Below are 18,331 nucleotides of genomic sequence, written 5' to 3'. Positions count from 1 at the left end.
GAAAATGGGACCTTTAGTACCGGTTCATGCCATGAACCGGTACTAATGCCTCAAAGCCCATTAGTCCCGGTTGGTGGCACCAACCGGGACTAAAGGTCTAACCTTTAGTACCGGTTGGTGCCACCAACCGGGACTAAAGGACTAATGGGCATCGCACCCTTTAGTCCCGGTTCGTGGCACGGACCGGGACTAAAGGGCCTAGGTGGACAGGGACTAATGCCTTAGCCGCACGAACCGGAATAAATGCACCCATTGGTCCCGGTTCTAGACTGAACCGGGACTAATGGGCTTACCCGGCCTGGACCAAAGCCCCCTTTTCTACTAGTGGACGCCGCAAAGCCGACATATAAAAAAACATATTCCAGGAATATCCTTTTTTTACGAGTCCATTATGCAGGGTCTGCAACTGCGGCCGTCCGCGCCGACCCGCAAAGCCATTTTTTGCGCGAACTGCAAACACATTTTGCGGGCCGGAAGGATGCGGGGTCTGCTAGAGTTGCTCTAAGCACAGTTTGGCATCGACCCTCTTACAAGCTTCGGTTCAGATAATCTTTAGTTTGGCGCTAGGTTGCACAATGATATAAAGCGGTTCCAAAAGCCCAATAGACAATTTGGCACCGCTATTCGGCATACATTGTGGATGTCCCTGATTGACTCATGGTGCACGTGCCACGTGTTAGGGTGTTTGGTAGCATTCTTAATCTAGTATGGTTGTTTGTTAGCGAATCTGGTTGGTAGCTTGCATCCGTTTGGATATGTCGGTTGGTACCGTAGCAACCTGTATTTTTAAAGGAGTGACGAAACAATTCAAAAATGTGAAAAAAAATGTCAGACAATTTTTGAAATTCTGAACATTTTTTGATTTTTTTGAAAATTTATTTTGGAATTTTGAACAGTATTGGAAAATTTATTTTTTAAAAAGTAGTCTGATTAAAAAAAATTCAAGTAAACTTAGAAAAGTGAACATTTAAACAAATTTGGATTTGGATACATGTTGTAGCTTGCTTCGCTTGTGCATGCTGGCCAGCGAACAACTACTGGAGTGTTCTATCTCCATGCATGCTACATGGGTATTTGCAGTGGCGGAGCTTGACCAAGTCCTCTGGGGGGCCAAACAGAATATATGAACTAGTGGGGAGGGCCAAACACACAAAATTTTCATATGTAAGCTCTTTCTCTCAAAAAACTAAGCCTGCATGTGCCAATCATGGGGGGCCACAGCCCCAGCAACACACTAAGCTCCGCCGTTGGGTATTTGGGCTAAGCTCATGCAGGCTGACGAGGCCCCGTGTAGGCTACCAACCACCCCAAACTGGGTTGAGTACAGAACGTTTGAGCTCATGCACCCTTGATGTGCTCTAACAAACACACCCTTGATTACCCCATACATGCAGTTAAAACGGCCCAAAAACATTCTTTTTGGTCGCCCCTGAAGCCCATTGGGTTTGTGGTTGTATGTGCGAATGATTTTTGTTTGTGTGTCTTCTCTCTGCCATACACGGCAGAAGGAGGGGTCGAGAGGAGGATGTAGGCCTGGGCATGGACAACCCAAAACCCATCCCAGCCATTCGTGAAAGAAGTACTCCACTCGAATGCGACCCTTTCCTCGCTGCCATACACGAAGTAGCTGTTGTGATGCTTCCCTAATATTGCAACTTCGACGGGTACTGATGGTTGGCTTCTCGGGAAGCTTGCTATTCCATGAACCTGGAGAAGATCCGAACAGGCCCTGAATCACTTAAGGGTAGCTCCTATTTCGTGCCTTGAACGTCGAAAAGGAGAGCTGGCGATCAGACGCGCCCAAGCAGGCCGCGACCCAACAACGCGAGTTCGCACCCGTGCCCCCACCGCTCCTGTTCAATTGGTTGGTTGAAAGACCAATTTGATTGGTTGATTTGTTTGTCTGGCGGACCATTAACCGTGGACTTTCAAGAAAAATCATTTTTAAAAAATTCACAAAAAAATACAAAAATTGGGAATGGGAAAAAACTTTGTGAAATTCAAAGAGTTCAAAAAAATGGTTTGCGATCTAAAAAACTTCACAAAAATTTAAGAAAACTTCATGAAATCTGAAAAAAACACATATTTTATGATAAGAGTATTGCAAAATTTTAAAAGTCCATCAGTTTTAGAAAAAGTCATTGATTTGAAAAACTTCATGTATTTTCAAAAAGATTCACAAATATGAAAAAAGTTCATTAATTTCAAAAACATTCCGGTATTTGAAATAAGTTTATTGATTTCGAAACAAAGTTCAGGATATTGAAAAAAGTTCACAGATTTTGAAAAAAATTGAACAATTTGAAAAGAGTTATTGGATTTAAAAAATACTCATGCATTAAAAAAGTTAGCAAAAAACTGAAAATGTTCTTGGATTTGAAAAAAATAACGATTGTTTTTAAAAAAAGTCCACGAGGTTGAAAAAAGTTCAGAAATTCAAGAAAAGTTCATGAATTTTGAGAAAGAATAATCAATTTTTTAAGAAGTTCATGCATTTGAAGAAAAAGGAAAGAAAAAATAAAGAACTAATTAAAACAGAACGTAACTTGGTTTTACAATACCAGAAAAAAGGAAAAAATTCTGCCACTACCTGCCTTACACGGGACACAGAAGGCACAACAGGTTAGGCCCTCTTTGATTTGCAGGATTTTCAAAACGCGGAAATAAGGAAAATACAAGATTTGAGTGGCATGTCCATTTGAATTCTATAGTATTAGCATAGAGTGTATCATGCTACAGAGAAAACAAAGGAATTAAAAAAAGTGGTTGGTGTGGATGCTAGATTTTCAATGAAATGTAGTACACTTGATTCCATATGAAAAAAATCCTATAAAATTCGATCCTGTGAATCAAACGACAAACATAGGAAAAAATCCTAAGGATTCTAACCCTCCAAAAATCCCACGGAATTCCTTTGAATCAAAGAGCCCTTAATAAGTTTCCCAGTTGCTTACTGTGGGTGGTGGTAAACCCTGAGGTCAAGAGTTCGAGTTTCATGTTGCGCACACCAATTTTTCGAGGGTTAAAAAAGAGTGTAAATATACCGCGGGCTCAGGGTGGAGGGGGTGTGCGCCTGTTGGGTTTCGTAGTAATTTCAAAAAATTTCCTACGCGCACACAGGATCATGTGATGCATAGCAACGAGAGGAGAGTGTTGTCTACGTACCCAACGCAGACCGACTGCGGAAGCAATGACACGACGTAGAGGAAGTAGTCGTACGTCTTCACGATCCAACCGATCAAGCACCGAAACTACGGCACCTCCGAGTTCGAGCACACGTTCAGCTCGATGACGATCCCCGGACTCCGATCCAGCAAAGTGTCGGGGAAGAGTTTCGTCAGCACGACGGCGTGGTGACGATCTTGATGAACTACAGCAGCAGGGCTTCGCCTAAACTCCGCTACAGTATTATCGAGGAATATGGTGGCAGGGGGCACCGCACATGGCTAAGGAATCGATCACGTGGATCAACTTGTGTCAACTTGTGTGTTTAGAGGTGCCCCTGCCTCCGTATATAAAGGAGCCAAGGGGGGAGGAGGCGCCGGCCAGGAGGAGGTGGCGCAGGAGGAGTCCTACTCCTACCGGGAGTAGGACTCCCCTCCAATCCTATTCCAACTAGGATTCCCAAGGGGGAAAGAGGGAGAGGGGTGGCCGGCCACCTCTCCTAGTCCTACTAGGACTAGGGGAAGGGGGAGGCACGCAGCCTCCTTGGGCTGCCCCTTTCTCCTTTCCACTAAGGCCCATGATGGCCCATATGGCTCCCGGGGGGTTCCGGTAACCTCCCGGTAACCCGGTAAAATCCCGATTTCACCCGGAACACTTCCGATGTCCAAACATAGGCTTCCAATATATTAATCTTTACGTCTCGACCATTTCGAGACTCCTCGTCATGTCCGTGATCACATCCGGGACTCCGAACAACCTTCGGTACATCAAAATGCATAAACTCATAATATAACTGTCATCGTAACCTTAAGCGTGCGGACCCTACGGGTTCGAGAACAATGTAGACATGACCGAGACATGTCTCTGGTCAATAACCAATAGCGGGACCTGGATGCCCATATTGGCTCCTACATATTCTACGAAGATCTTTATCGGTCAGACCGCATAACAACATACGTTGTTCCCTTTGTCATCGGTATGTTACTTGCCCGAGATTCGATCGTCGGTATCCAATACCTAGTTCAATCTCGTTAACGGCAAGTCTCTTTACTCGTTCCGTAATACATCATCTCACAACTAACATATTAGTTGTAATGCTTGCAAGGCTTATGTGATGTGTATTACCGAAGAGGGCCCAGAGATACCTCTCCGACAATCGGAGTGACAAATCCTAATCTCGAAATACGCCAACCCAACATCGACCATTGGAGACACCTGTAGTACTCCTTTATAATCACCCATTTACGTTGTGACGTTTGGTAGTACCCAAAGTGTTCCTCCGGTAAACGGGAGTTGCATAATCTCATAGTCGTAGGAACATGTATAAGTCATGAAGAAAGCAATAGCAACATACTAAACGATCAGGTGCTAAGCTAATGGAATGGGTCATGTCAATCAGATCATTCTACTAATGATGTGACCTCGTTAATCAAATAACAACTCATTGTTCATGGTTAGGAAACATAACCATCTTTGATTAACGAGCTAGTCAAGTAGAGGCATACTACTGACACTCTGTTTGTCTATGTATTCACACATGTATTATGTTTCCGGAAAATACAATTCTAGCATGAATAATAAACATTTATCATGATTATAAGGAAATAAATAATAACTTTATTATTGCCTCTAGGGCATATTTCCTTCAGTCTCCCACTTGCACTAGAGTCAATAATCTAGATTACACTGTAATGAATCTAACACCCATGAAGCTTTGGTGCTGATCATGTTTTGCTCGTGGAAGAGGCTTAGTCAACGGGTCTGCAATATTCAGATCCGTATGTATCTTGCAAATCTCTATGTCTCCCACCTGGACTAGACCCCGGATGGAGTTGAAGCGTCTCTTGATGTGTTTGGTCCTTTTGTGAAATCTGGATTCCTTTGCCAAGGCAATTGCACCAGTATTGTCACAAAAGATTTTCATTGGACCCGATGCACTAGGTATGACACCTAGATCGGATATGAACTCCTTCATCCAGACTCCTTCATTTGCTGCTTCCGAAGCAGCTATGTATTCCGCTTCACATGTAGATCCCGCTACGACGCTTTGTTTAGAACTGCACCAACTGACAGCTCCACCGTTTAATGTAAACACGTATCCGGTTTGCGATTTAGAATCGTCCGGATCAGTGTCAAAGCTTGCATCAACGTAACCTTTTACGATGAGCTCTTTGCCACTTCCATATACGAGAAACATATCCTTAGTCCTTTTCAGGTATTTCAGGATGTTCTTGACCGCTGTCCAGTGATCCATTCCTGGATTACTTTGGTACCTCCCTGCTAAACTTATAGCAAGGCACACATCAGGTCTGGTACACAGCATTGCATACATGATAGAGCCTATGGCTGATGCATAGGGAACATCTTTCATATTCTCTCTATCTTCTGCAGTGGTCGGGCATTGAGTCTTACTCAATTTCACACCTTGTAACACAGGCAAGAACCCTTTCTTTGCTTGATCCATTTTGAATTTCTTCAAAATTTTGTCAAGGTATGTGCTTTGTGAAAGTCCAATTAAGCGTCTTGATCTGTCTCTATAGATCTTAATGCCTAATATGTAAGCAGCTTCACCGAGGTCTTTTATTGAAAAACTTTTATTCAAGTATCCCTTTATGCTATCCAGAAATTCTATATCATTTCCAATCAGTAATATGTCATCCACATATAATATCAGAAATGCTACAGAGCTCCCACTCACTTTCTTGTAAATACAGGCTTCTCCAAAAGTCTGTATAAAACCAAATGCTTTGATCACACTATCAAAACGTTTATTCCAACTCCGAGAGGCTTGCACCAGTCCATAAATGGATCGCTGGAGCTTGCACACTTTGTTAGCTCCCTTTGGATCGACAAAACCTTCTGGTTGCATCATATACAACTCTTCTTCCAGGAATCCATTCAGGAATGCAGTTTTTACATCCATTTGCCAAATTTCATAATCATAAAATGCGGCAATTGCTAACATGATTCGGACGGACTTAAGCATCACTACGGGTGAGAAGGTCTCATCGTAGTCAATTCCTTGAACTTGCCGAAAACCTTTTGCGACAAGTCGAGCTTTGTAGACAGTAACATTACCATCAGCGTCAGTCTTCTTCTTAAAGATCCATTTATTCTCAATCGCTTGCCGATCATCGGGCAAGTCAACCAAAGTCCATACTTTGTTCTCATACATGGATCCCATCTCAGATTTCATGGCTTCTAGCCACTTTGCGGAATCTGGGCTCACCATCGCTTCTTCATAGTTCGTAGGTTCATCATGATCTAGTAGCATGACCTCCAGAACAGGATTACCGTACCACTCTGGTGCGGATCTTACTCTGGTTGATCTACGAAGTTCAGTAGTATCTTGATCTGAAGTTTCATGATCATTATCATTGGCTTCCTCACTAACTGGTGTAGGTGTCACTGAAACAGTTTTCTGTGATGAATTACTTTCCAGTAAGGGAGCAGGTACAGTTACCTCGTCAAGTTCTACTTTCCTCCCACTCACTTCTTTCGAGAGAAACTCCTTCTCTAGAAATGATCCATTCTTAGCAACAAATGTTTTGCCTTCGGATCTGTGATAGAAGGTGTACCCAACAGTTTCCTTTGGGTATCCTATGAATACACATTTCTCCGATTTGGGTTCGAGCTTATCAGGTTGAAGCTTTTTCACATAAGCATCGCAGCCCCAAACTTTAAGAAACGACAACTTTGGTTTCTTGCCAAACCATAGTTCATAAGGCGTCGTCTCAACGGATTTTGATGGTGCCCTATTTAACGTGAATGCGGCCGTCTCTAAAGCATATCCCCAAAATGATAGCGGTAAATCTGTAAGAGACATCATAGATCGCACCATATCTAGTAAAGTACGATTACGACGTTCGGACACACCATTACGCTGTGGTGTTCCAGGGGGCGTGAGTTGCGAAACTATTCCACAGTTTTTCAAATGTACACCAAACTCGTAACTCAAATATTCTCCTCCACGATCAGATCGTAGAAACTTTATTTTCTTGTTACGATGATTTTCAACTTCACTCTGAAATTCTTTGAACTTTTCAAATGTTTCAGACTTATGCTTCATTAAGTAGATATATCCATATCTGCTCAAATCATCTGTGAAGGTGAGAAAATAACGATATCCGCCTCGAGCCTCAATATTCATCGGACCACATACATCGGTATGTATGATTTCCAACAAATCTGTTGCTCTCTCCATAGTACCGGAGAACGGTGTTTTAGTCATCTTGCCCATGAGGCACGGTTCGCAAGTACCAAGTGATTCATAATCAAGTGGTTCCAAAAGTCCATCAGTATGGAGTTTCTTCATGCGCTTTATACCGATATGACCTAAACGACAGTGCCACAAATAAGTTGCACTTTCATTATCAACTCTGCATCTTTTGGTTTCAACATTATGAATATGTGTATTACTACTATCGAGATTTAATAAGAATAGACCACTCTTCAAGGGTGCATGACCATAAAAGATATTACTCATATAAATAGAACAACCATTATTCTCTGATTTAAGTGAATAACCGTCTCGCATTAAACAAGATCCAGATATAATGTTCATGCTCAACGCTGGCACCAAATAACAATTACTTAGGTCTAATATTAATCCCGAAGGTAGATGTAGAGGTAGCGTGCCGACTGCGATCACATCGACTTTGGAACCGTTTCCCACGCGCATCGTCACCTCGTCCTTAGCCAATCTTCGCTTAATCCGTAGCCCCTGTTTCGAGTTGCAAATATTAGCAACAGAACCAGTATCAAATACCCAGGTGCTACTGCGAGCATTAGTAAGGTACACATCAATAACATGTATATCACATATACCTTTGTTCAACTTGCCATCCTTCTTATCCGCCAAATACTTGGGGCAGTTCCGCTTCCAGTGACCAGTCTGCTTGCAGTAGAAGCACTCAGTTTCAGGCTTAGGTCCAGACTTGGGTTTCTTCTCTTGAGCAGCAACTGGCTTGCTGTTCTTCTTGAAGTTCCCTTTCTTCTTTCCTTTGCCCTTTTTCTTGAAACTAGTGGTTTTGTTAACCATCAACACTTGATGCTCCTTTTTGATTTCTACCTCCGCAGCTTTCACCATTGCGAAGAGCTCGGGAATAGTCTTGTTCATCCCTTGCATATTATAGTTCATCACGAAGCTCTTGTAGCTTGGTGGCAGTGATTGGAGAATTCTGTCAATGACGCAATCATCCGGAAGATTAACTCCCAATTGAATCAAGTGATTATTATACCCAGACATTTTGAGTATATGCTCACTGACAGAACTGTTCTCCTCCATCTTGCAGCTGTAGAACTTATTGGAGACTTCATATCTCTCAATTCGGGCATTTGCTTGAAATATTAACTTCAACTCCTGGAACATCTCATATGCTCCATGACGTTCAAAACGTCGTTGAAGTCCCGATTCTAAGCCGTAAAGCATGGCACACTGAACTATCGAGTAGTCATCAGCTTTGCTCTGCCAGACGTTCATAACATCTGGTGTTGCTCCAGCAGCAGGCCTGGCACCTAGCGGTGCTTCCAGGACGTAATTCTTCTGTGCAGCAATGAGGATAATCCTCAAGTTACGGACCCAGTCCGTGTAATTGCTACCATCATCTTTCAACTTTGCTTTCTCAAGGAACGCATTAAAATTCAACGGAACAACAGCACGAGCCATCTATCTACAATCAACATAAACAAGCAAGATACTATCAGGTACTAAGTTCATGATAAATTTAAGTTCAATTAATCATATTACTTAAGAACTCCCACTTAGATAGACATCCCTCTAATCTTCTAAGTGATTACGTGATCCAAATCAACTAAACCATGACCGATCATCACGTGAGATGGAGTAGTTTTCAATGGTGAACATCGTTTATGTTGATCATATCTACTATATGATTCACGCTCGACCTTTCGGTCTCCATGTTCCGAGGCCATATCTGTATATGCTAGGCTCGTCAAGTTTAACCTGAGTATTCTGCGTGTGCAAAAACTGGCTTGCACCCGTTGTAGATGGACGTAGAGCTTATCACACCCGATCATCACGTGGTGTCTGGGCACGACGAACTTTGGCAACGGTGCATACTCAGGGAGAACACTTCTTGATAATTTAGTGAGAGATCATCTTATAATGCTACCGTCAATCAAAGCAAGATAAGATGCATAAAAAGATAAACATCACATGCAATCAATATAAGTGATATGATATGGCCATCATCATCTTGTGCTTGTGATCTCCATCTCCGAAGCACCGTCATGATCACCATCGTCACCGGCGCGACACCTTGATCTCCATCGTAGCATCGTTGTCGTCTTGCCAATCTTATGCTTTCACGACTATTACTACCGTTTAGTAATAAAGTAAAGCATTACATCGCGATTGCATTGCATACAATAAAGCGACAACCATATGGCTCCTGCCAGTTGCCGATAACTTGGTTACAAAACATGATCATCTCATACAATAAAATTCAGCATCATGCCTTGACCATATCACATCACAACATGCCCTGCAAAAACAAGTTAGACGTCCTCTACTTTGTTGTTGCATGTTTTACGTGGCTGCTACGGGCTTAAGTAAGAACCAATCTCACCTACGCATCAAAACCACAACGAGAGTTTGTCAAATAGACTCCGTTTTAACCTTCGCAAGGACCGGGCGTAGCCATACTTGGTTCAACTAAAGTTGGAGAGGCAGTCGCCCGCAAGCCATCTCTGTGCAAAGCACGTCGAGGGAACCGGTCTCGCGTAAGCGTACGCGTAAGGTTGGTCCGGGTCGTCTCGTCCAACAATACCGCTGAACCAAAATATGACATGCTGGTAGGCAGTATGACTTGTATCGTCCACAACTCACTTGTGTTCTACTCGTGCATATAACATCAACATCATTAACCTGGCTCGGATGCCACTGTTGGGTTTCGTAGTAATTTCAAAAATTTTCCTACGCGCACACAGGATCATGTGATGCATAGCAACGAGAGGAGAGTGTTGTCTACGTACCCAACGCAGACCGACTGCGGAAGCAATGACACGACGTAGAGGAAGTAGTCGTACGTCTTCACGATCCAACCGATCAAGCACCGAAACTACGGCACCTCCGAGTTCGAGCACACGTTCAGCTCGATGACGATCCCCGGACTCCGATCCAGCAAAGTGTCGGGGAAGAGTTTCGTCAGCACGACGGCGTGGTGACGATCTTGATGAACTACAGCAGCAGGGCTTCGCCTAAACTCCGCTACAGTATTATCGAGGAATATGGTGGCAGGGGGCACCGCACACGGCTAAGGAATCGATCACGTGGATCAACTTGTGTCAACTTGTGTGTTTAGAGGTGCCCCTGCCTCCGTATATAAAGGAGCCAAGGGGGGAGGAGGCGCCGGCCAGGAGGAGGTGGCGCAGGAGGAGTCCTACTCATACCGGGAGTAGGACTCCCCTCCAATCCTATTCCAACTAGGATTCCCAAGGGGGAAAGAGGGAGAGGGGTGGCCGGCCACCTCTCCTAGTCCTACTAGGACTAGGGGAAGGGGGGAGGCGCGCAGCCTCCTTAGGCTGCCCCTTTCTCCTTTCCACTAAGGCCCATGATGGCCCATATGGCTCCCGGGGGGTTCCGGTAACCTCCCGGTAACCCGGTAAAATCCCGATTTCACCCGGAACACTTCCGATGTCCAAACATAGGCTTCCAATATATCAATCTTTACGTCTCGACCATTTCGAGACTCCTCGTCATGTCCGTGATCACATCCGGGACTCCGAACAACCTTCGGTACATCAAAATGCATAAACTCATAATATAACTGTCATCGTAACCTTAAGCGTGCGGACCCTACGGGTTCGAGAACAATGTAGACATGACCGAGACATGTCTCTGGTCAATAACCAATAGCGGGACCTGGATGCCCATATTGGCTCCTACATATTCTACGAAGATCTTTATCGGTCAGACCGCATAACAACATACGTTGTTCCCTTTGTCATCGGTATGTTACTTGCCCGAGATTCGATCGTCGGTATCCAATACCTAGTTCAATCTCGTCAACGGCAAGTCTCTTTACTCGTTCCGTAATACATCATCTCACAACTAACATATTAGTTGTAATGCTTGCAAGGCTTATGTGATGTGTATTACCGAGAGGGCCCAGAGATACCTCTCCGACAATCGGAGTGACAAATCCTAATCTCGAAATACGCCAACCCAACATCGACCATTGGAGACACCTGCAGTACTCCTTTATAATCACCCATTTACGTTGTGACGTTTGGTAGTACCCAAAGTGTTCCTCCGGTAAACGGGAGTTGCATAATCTCATAGTCGTAGGAACATGTATAAGTCATGAAGAAAGCAATAGCAACATACTAAACGATCAGGTGCTAAGCTAATGGAATGGGTCATGTCAATCAGATCATTCTACTAATGATGTGACCTCGTTAATCAAATAACAACTCATTGTTCATGGTTAGGAAACATAACCATCTTTGATTAACGAGCTAGTCAAGTAGAGGCATACTACTGACACTCTGTTTGTCTATGTATTCACACATGTATTATGTTTCCGGAAAATACAATTCTAGCATGAATAATAAACATTTATCATGATTATAAGGAAATAAATAATAACTTTATTATTGCCTCTAGGGCATATTTCCTTCAGTCTCCCACTTGCACTAGAGTCAATAATCTAGATTACACTGTAATGAATCTAACACCCATGAAGCTTTGGTGCTGATCATGTTTTGCTCGTGGAAGAGGCTTAGTCAACGGGTCTGCAATATTCAGATCCGTATGTATCTTGCAAATCTCTATGTCTCCCACCTGGACTAGACCCCGGATGGAGTTGAAGCGTCTCTTGATGTGTTTGGTCCTTTTGTGAAATCTGGATTCCTTTGCCAAGGCAATTGCACCAGTATTGTCACAAAAGATTTTCATTGGACCCGATGCACTAGGTATGACACCTAGATCGGATATGAACTCCTTCATCCAGACTCCTTCATTTGCTGCTTCCGAAGCAGCTATGTATTCCGCTTCACATGTAGATCCCGCTACGACGCTTTGTTTAGAACTGCACCAACTGACAGCTCCACCGTTTAATGTAAACACGTATCCGGTTTGCGATTTAGAATCGTCCGGATCAGTGTCAAAGCTTGCATCAACGTAACCTTTTACGATGAGCTCTTTGTCACCTCCATATACGAGAAACATATCCTTAGTCCTTTTTAGGTATTTCAGGATGTTCTTGACCGCTGTCCAGTGATCCACTCCTGGATTACTTTGGTACCTCCCTGCTAAACTTATAGCAAGGCACACATCAGGTCTGGTACACAGCATTGCATACATGATAGAGCCTATGGCTGATGCATAGGGAACATCTTTCATATTCTCTCTATCTTCTGCAGTGGTCGGGCATTGAGTCTTACTCAATTTCACACCTTGTAATACAGGCAAGAATCCTTTCTTTGCTTGATCCATTTTGAATTTCTTCAAAATCTTGTCAAGGTATGTGCTTTGTGAAAGTCCAATTAAGTGTCTTGATCTATCTCTATAGATCTTAATGCCTAATATGTAAGCAGCTTCACCGAGGTCTTTCATTGAAAAACTTTTATTCAAGTATCCCTTTATGCTATCCAGAAATTCTATATCATTTCCAATGAGTAATATGTCATCCACATATAATATCAGAAATGCTACAGAGCTCCCACTCACTTTCTTGTAAATACAGGCTTCTCCGAAAGTCTGTATAAAACCAAATGCTTTGATCACACTATCAAAACGTTTATTCCAACTCCGAGAGGCTTGCACCAGTCCATAAATGGATCGCTGGAGCTTGCACACTTTGTTAGCTTCCTTTGGATCGACAAAACCTTCTGGTTGCATCATATACAACTCTTCTTCCAGAAATCCATTCAGGAATGCAGTTTTGACATCCATCTGCCAAATTTCATAATCATAAAATGCGGCAATTGCTAACTGTTGGGTTTCGTAGTAATTTCAAAAAATTTCCTACGCGCACACAGGATCATGTGATGCATAGCAACGAGAGGAGAGTGTTGTCTACGTACCCAACGCAGACCGACTGCGGAAGCAATGACACGACGTAGAGGAAGTAGTCGTACGTCTTCACGATCCAACCGATCAAGCACCGAAACTACGGCACCTCCGAGTTCGAGCACACGTTCAGCTCGATGACGATCCCCGGACTCCGATCCAGCAAAGTGTCGGGGAAGAGTTTCGTCAGCACGACGGCGTGGTGACGATCTTGATGAACTACAGCAGCAGGGCTTCGCCTAAACTCCGCTACAGTATTATCGAGGAATATGGTGGCAGGGGGCACCGCACACGGCTAAGGAATCGATCACGTGGATCAACTTGTGTCAACTTGTGTGTTTAGAGGTGCCCCTGCCTCCGTATATAAAGGAGGAGAGGAGGGGAGGCTGGCCGGCCAAAGAGGGAGGCGCAGGAGAGTCCTACTCCCTCTGGGAGTAGGATTCCTCCCCCCAATCCTAGTCCAACTAGGATTCCTCGGAGGGGAAGGGAGAGAGGGGGGCCGGCCACCTTCTCCTAGTCCTAATAGGACTAGGGGAGGGGAAAGAGGCGCAGCCACCTTGGGCTGCCCCTTTTTCCTTTCCACTAAGGCCCATGATGGCCCATATGGCTCCCGGGGGGTTCCGGTAACCTCCCGGTAACCCGGTAAAATCCCGATTTCACCCGGAACACTTCCGATGTCCAAACATAGGCTTCCAATATATCAATCTTTACGTCTCGACCATTTCGAGACTCCTCGTCATGTCCGTGATCACATCCGGGACTCCGAACAACCTTCGGTACATCAAAATGCATAAACTCATAATATAACTGTCATCGTAACCTTAAGCGTGCGGACCCTACGGGTTCGAGAACAATGTAGACATGACCGAGACATGTCTCTGGTCAATAACCAATAGCGGGACCTGGATGCCCATATTGGCTCCTACATATTCTACGAAGATCTTTATCGGTCAGACCGCATAACAACATACGTTGTTCCCTTTCTCATCGGTATGTTACTTGCCCGAGATTCGATCGTCGGTATCCAATACCTAGTTCAATCTCGTTAACGGCAAGTCTCTTTACTCGTTCCGTAATACATCATCTCACAACTAACATATTAGTTGTAATGCTTGCAAGGCTTATGTGATGTGTATTACCGAGAGGGCCCAGAGATACCTCTCCGACAATCGGAGTGACAAATCCTAATCTCGAAATACGCCAACCCAACATTGACCATTGGAGACACCTGTAGTACTCCTTTATAATCACCCATTTACGTTGTGACGTTTGGTAGTACCCAAAGTGTTCCTCCGGTAAACGGGAGTTGCATAATCTCATAGTCGTAGGAACATGTATAAGTCATGAAGAAAGCAATAGCAACATACTAAACGATCAGGTGCTAAGCTAATGGAATGGGTCATGTCAATCAGATCATTCTACTAATGATGTGACCTCGTTAATCAAATAACAACTCATTGTTCATGGTTAGGAAACATAACCATCTTTGATTAACGAGCTAGTCAAGTAGAGGCATACTAGTGACACTCTGTTTGTCTATGTATTCACACATGTATTATGTTTCCGGAAAATACAATTCTAGCATGAATAATAAACATTTATCATGATTATAAGGAAATAAATAATAACTTTATTATTGCCTCTAGGGCATATTTCCTTCAGCGCCGGTTAGTGAAATAGCCTGTGACTGGTGCTTAAGGCACGGAATAGGATCTGGGTCACTTAAGTGTGCCCGCTAGACGTGTCTATCCGTCCATGCTCCTTTGTTTTCATTTTTTTTCTACGAAAAGCACCGGAATCTATTATAAAATTTCATTAGAAATACACAACATCTCAAACATGATGCAAATTATATCAAGATCTTTGGGGAAGAAATGACCACTACTGCCGCCAGAACAGGCCATCATCGCGTCGTTATCATCGCTCCCTACCGGACCACCAAATGACCATTACCGTCATCAGAACAAGATGTCGACGCGTTGTTATTGCCAGTCCGTACCAGAGCCAGCCTGGGCATGTCTTGTGCCTTCATTAGTTCTCCTCGATGTACAAATGTACCTTGAGAGAACACGGGCATTCAACCTGATTCTAGCAATTGTTTGGGTGTGAATTAGGTTCTTTGCATTTCAGTTATTTGGGCATACCGATTCATCACAGTAAGCTTTCTAATAAAGAATGAAAGTGCATTGAAGATCGAATTGAAAAAAATCTTAGTTGCTGGAAGGGCAAACTAATGTCTTATGAAGGTCGGTTAGTGTTAATCAACTCAGTACTTACTAGTATGTCGATGTTCCTACTATCTTTCTTCGAGGTACCGAAAGGGGTGCGGAAGAGACTTGATTTCTTTCGACCTCGATTCTTCTGGCAGTCAGATGAGGCCAAGAAGAAGTACCGTCTTGCACGATGGGATATTCTATGCCGACCCAAAGACTTGGTGGAGGCACCGGTTGTATTGAAACATTATATAATTGCAATTAACATTAAGTCACAAACATAATTAGTGACGACATGAATGCTTAGTTAGTACCTTCTACAAAAATATATCAGGCCGCTGAATTATAATGTGACTATAGAAAATCAAGCTTTTTCACAGCATAAATGTGTGCCAACTATTTTGGTTAGCTCTCTAAATTTGAAGACTTTGCCAATTACTACCTCCACATGCATCAATTGCGAGGCAATTTTTTGCGCGGCTATAGTGATAGTAGCAAGAAAATAATAATGACAATTTTTATAAAACCAACACAAAAGCGACCATTATTATTTTTGGTACATGTGTTTCAGCCCCTGTGACACCACTTCAAGGACTATGGGAGGGCCCGAGCAATTCCTTTGCGCTATTATTAGACTAGCCACAATAGGTAGTAACATAGACTAGTAAAATGCCCATGTTACTAGTCTATGTTAGTTGGTTTGCGTTATTTTTTATGCACACACATCCCATGAAATCTCGCTCATAATTTCGGCTTAATTAGTTTTCCCATAATTCCAGCATCCTACGATCCCGCCATGCAAGCACATAATTTCGGTTTGGAAGCCCACAAATCTCATTAATTAGATTTCCATTCCACAGTCACAATCCTTGATTTCAAGGAGCCTCCCGTGTATAATCATCCGGAACCCACACATCATCCTCTCTTTATTTCATTTTCAAGGCCCTTGTTGATACTCAAGGTAACATGCAAACATATAAAAACCGGTGAAATTTCGTGTATAAGAGCGAGGTGGGACTATTTAAAAGATGGACTAACCTTTGTCTTTTAAAGAATATAAGCAGAACCCCCACGCACGTACAGTTTTTTTACGCCCAGGTGATGAAAACCTATTAGACATCTGTGAGGCTCGGAAAGGCTGGCGTACGGAGAACAAATAAAGGGTTCTTCCATTGTGTGTGAACAGGAAAGATTACATAGTTGAGTTGGCAAGCGGGAATATGCTCTTTGTAAATAACCATGGTTCGAATCCTGGAATTAATAGTTTTTTCGTATTGGCTAGAGCATGGACAACAAAAATCTGCGTAGGCTAGAGCATGGACGATAGAAAAAAAAATAGATTTCCACTTATACGGGCAGGTAAAGGTACCAATTTTCTCCTTTTAAATCTCAACCGTTAATCTTTAAGCTTGACATAAAATTGACGGATATAATGGGATGACGGATGGAGAACTATGAAAGTCTCCATCCTTTAATATTAGGTATAGATATAAATTTATGTGGTTCGTACACAAGCAAGTGATTCTCACCAAAGATAACTTAGTAAAGAGGCGATGTGTAGGTAGTTTCAGTTGTTGTTTTTGTGATCAGGGTGAAACAATACAACACTTGTTCATAGAATGCCCACTCACGAAATTGCTTTGGAGAACGATCCATATAGCCTTTAACATTACTCCTCCAATTAACATTGAATCGTTATTTGGGACGTGGTTAACTGGGGTTAATCATACTACTGCGGCTCGTATTCGGATTGAAATATGTGCGCTTATATGGGCTATATTGAATTGCAGGAATGATATAATTTTTAATAGACAATATACTCACTCTTATGGACTCTAGGAGGCCTTTGGTTACTGGGTGCAACCAGTGGGAGATGGTAGCACGGGTTATATTCAACCGGTTCGGATGGCGATCGCATAACATGATAGGAGTCTAGGAAGCCCGTCCTTTACATTGTCATACCAGTTGCGATATTGAGCATACACCTTTTTTTTTTTTTACTTTTTGCTACGCTTGCGAGCTGTAATAATTTTATGACTTTGTGATACTTTGAGACCTTTTAATAAGATGGCTGCATGCATCATTCCGATGCAGAGGCCGGGGGCTTTTCCAAAAAGAAACTAATTCTAGCAAAACAGCAGTTAACCATAACCATCTTTTTATTCAAATAGGGCAATTCTAGATCCAGCGCCGGCCGGTTGAGGCTCCCTAGCTAGCACTTGGGGTGGCACGCCGGGCAGTTTGCTTGACACTCGTATAGCTTATGCCAACATGGCATATCGGACAGCACAAGGCAGCAGTAGCATGCCTCAGTCCAGGTCTCAGCTTTGGTTTTACAATCCCTAACCAGACAAAATCTCACGCTAAGCTTGCTCTCATCTGATGACGAGTGTAATGCAGGAGCATTAGCACTTGCACTGGCGCTCCTTTCATCCCCGAGGTCACCTGTATATTATTTGCAAACAAACAATAGGTGCTTGTTAGTGCAACATGATGTATAATTGTGCGCAAATATACATTGGGGCTGGGGAAAACCCTTTCAATCAAAAATAAGTAAACAGAAATGTGCTTAAAGAGCTTTAGTTTCTTACACCGTCCGGTCACTGCAAGGTAGCCGATGGACAAAAGAGTAACCATGAACACCAAGCCGCTCCCCTTCATATTTGAGCCTTGCTTCTTGCTGGATCAAATGTTCTATATGAGAGTTAAATGAAAGTGTGAGGCAATGAGCACGACCTCCTCTCGCCTCATTGTAAATATAGACGGAGTATATACGTTAATTAATGCAATATAATTACAGTAGTTTCTAAGAAAAAAGATATACATTAATTAGTGAGATCATAATCATTAATCGTGAACAACTTATGCCAACACATTAACGTCGTATTCCCAAACTATGTGGATCTTCCTTGTTTCT

The sequence above is a fragment of the Triticum dicoccoides genome, chromosome 4A (assembly GCF_002162155.2).
Source record: "Triticum dicoccoides isolate Atlit2015 ecotype Zavitan chromosome 4A, WEW_v2.0, whole genome shotgun sequence".
Classification (NCBI taxonomy): Eukaryota; Viridiplantae; Streptophyta; class Magnoliopsida; order Poales; family Poaceae; genus Triticum; species Triticum dicoccoides.
This window is presented reverse-complemented; position numbering follows the sequence as displayed.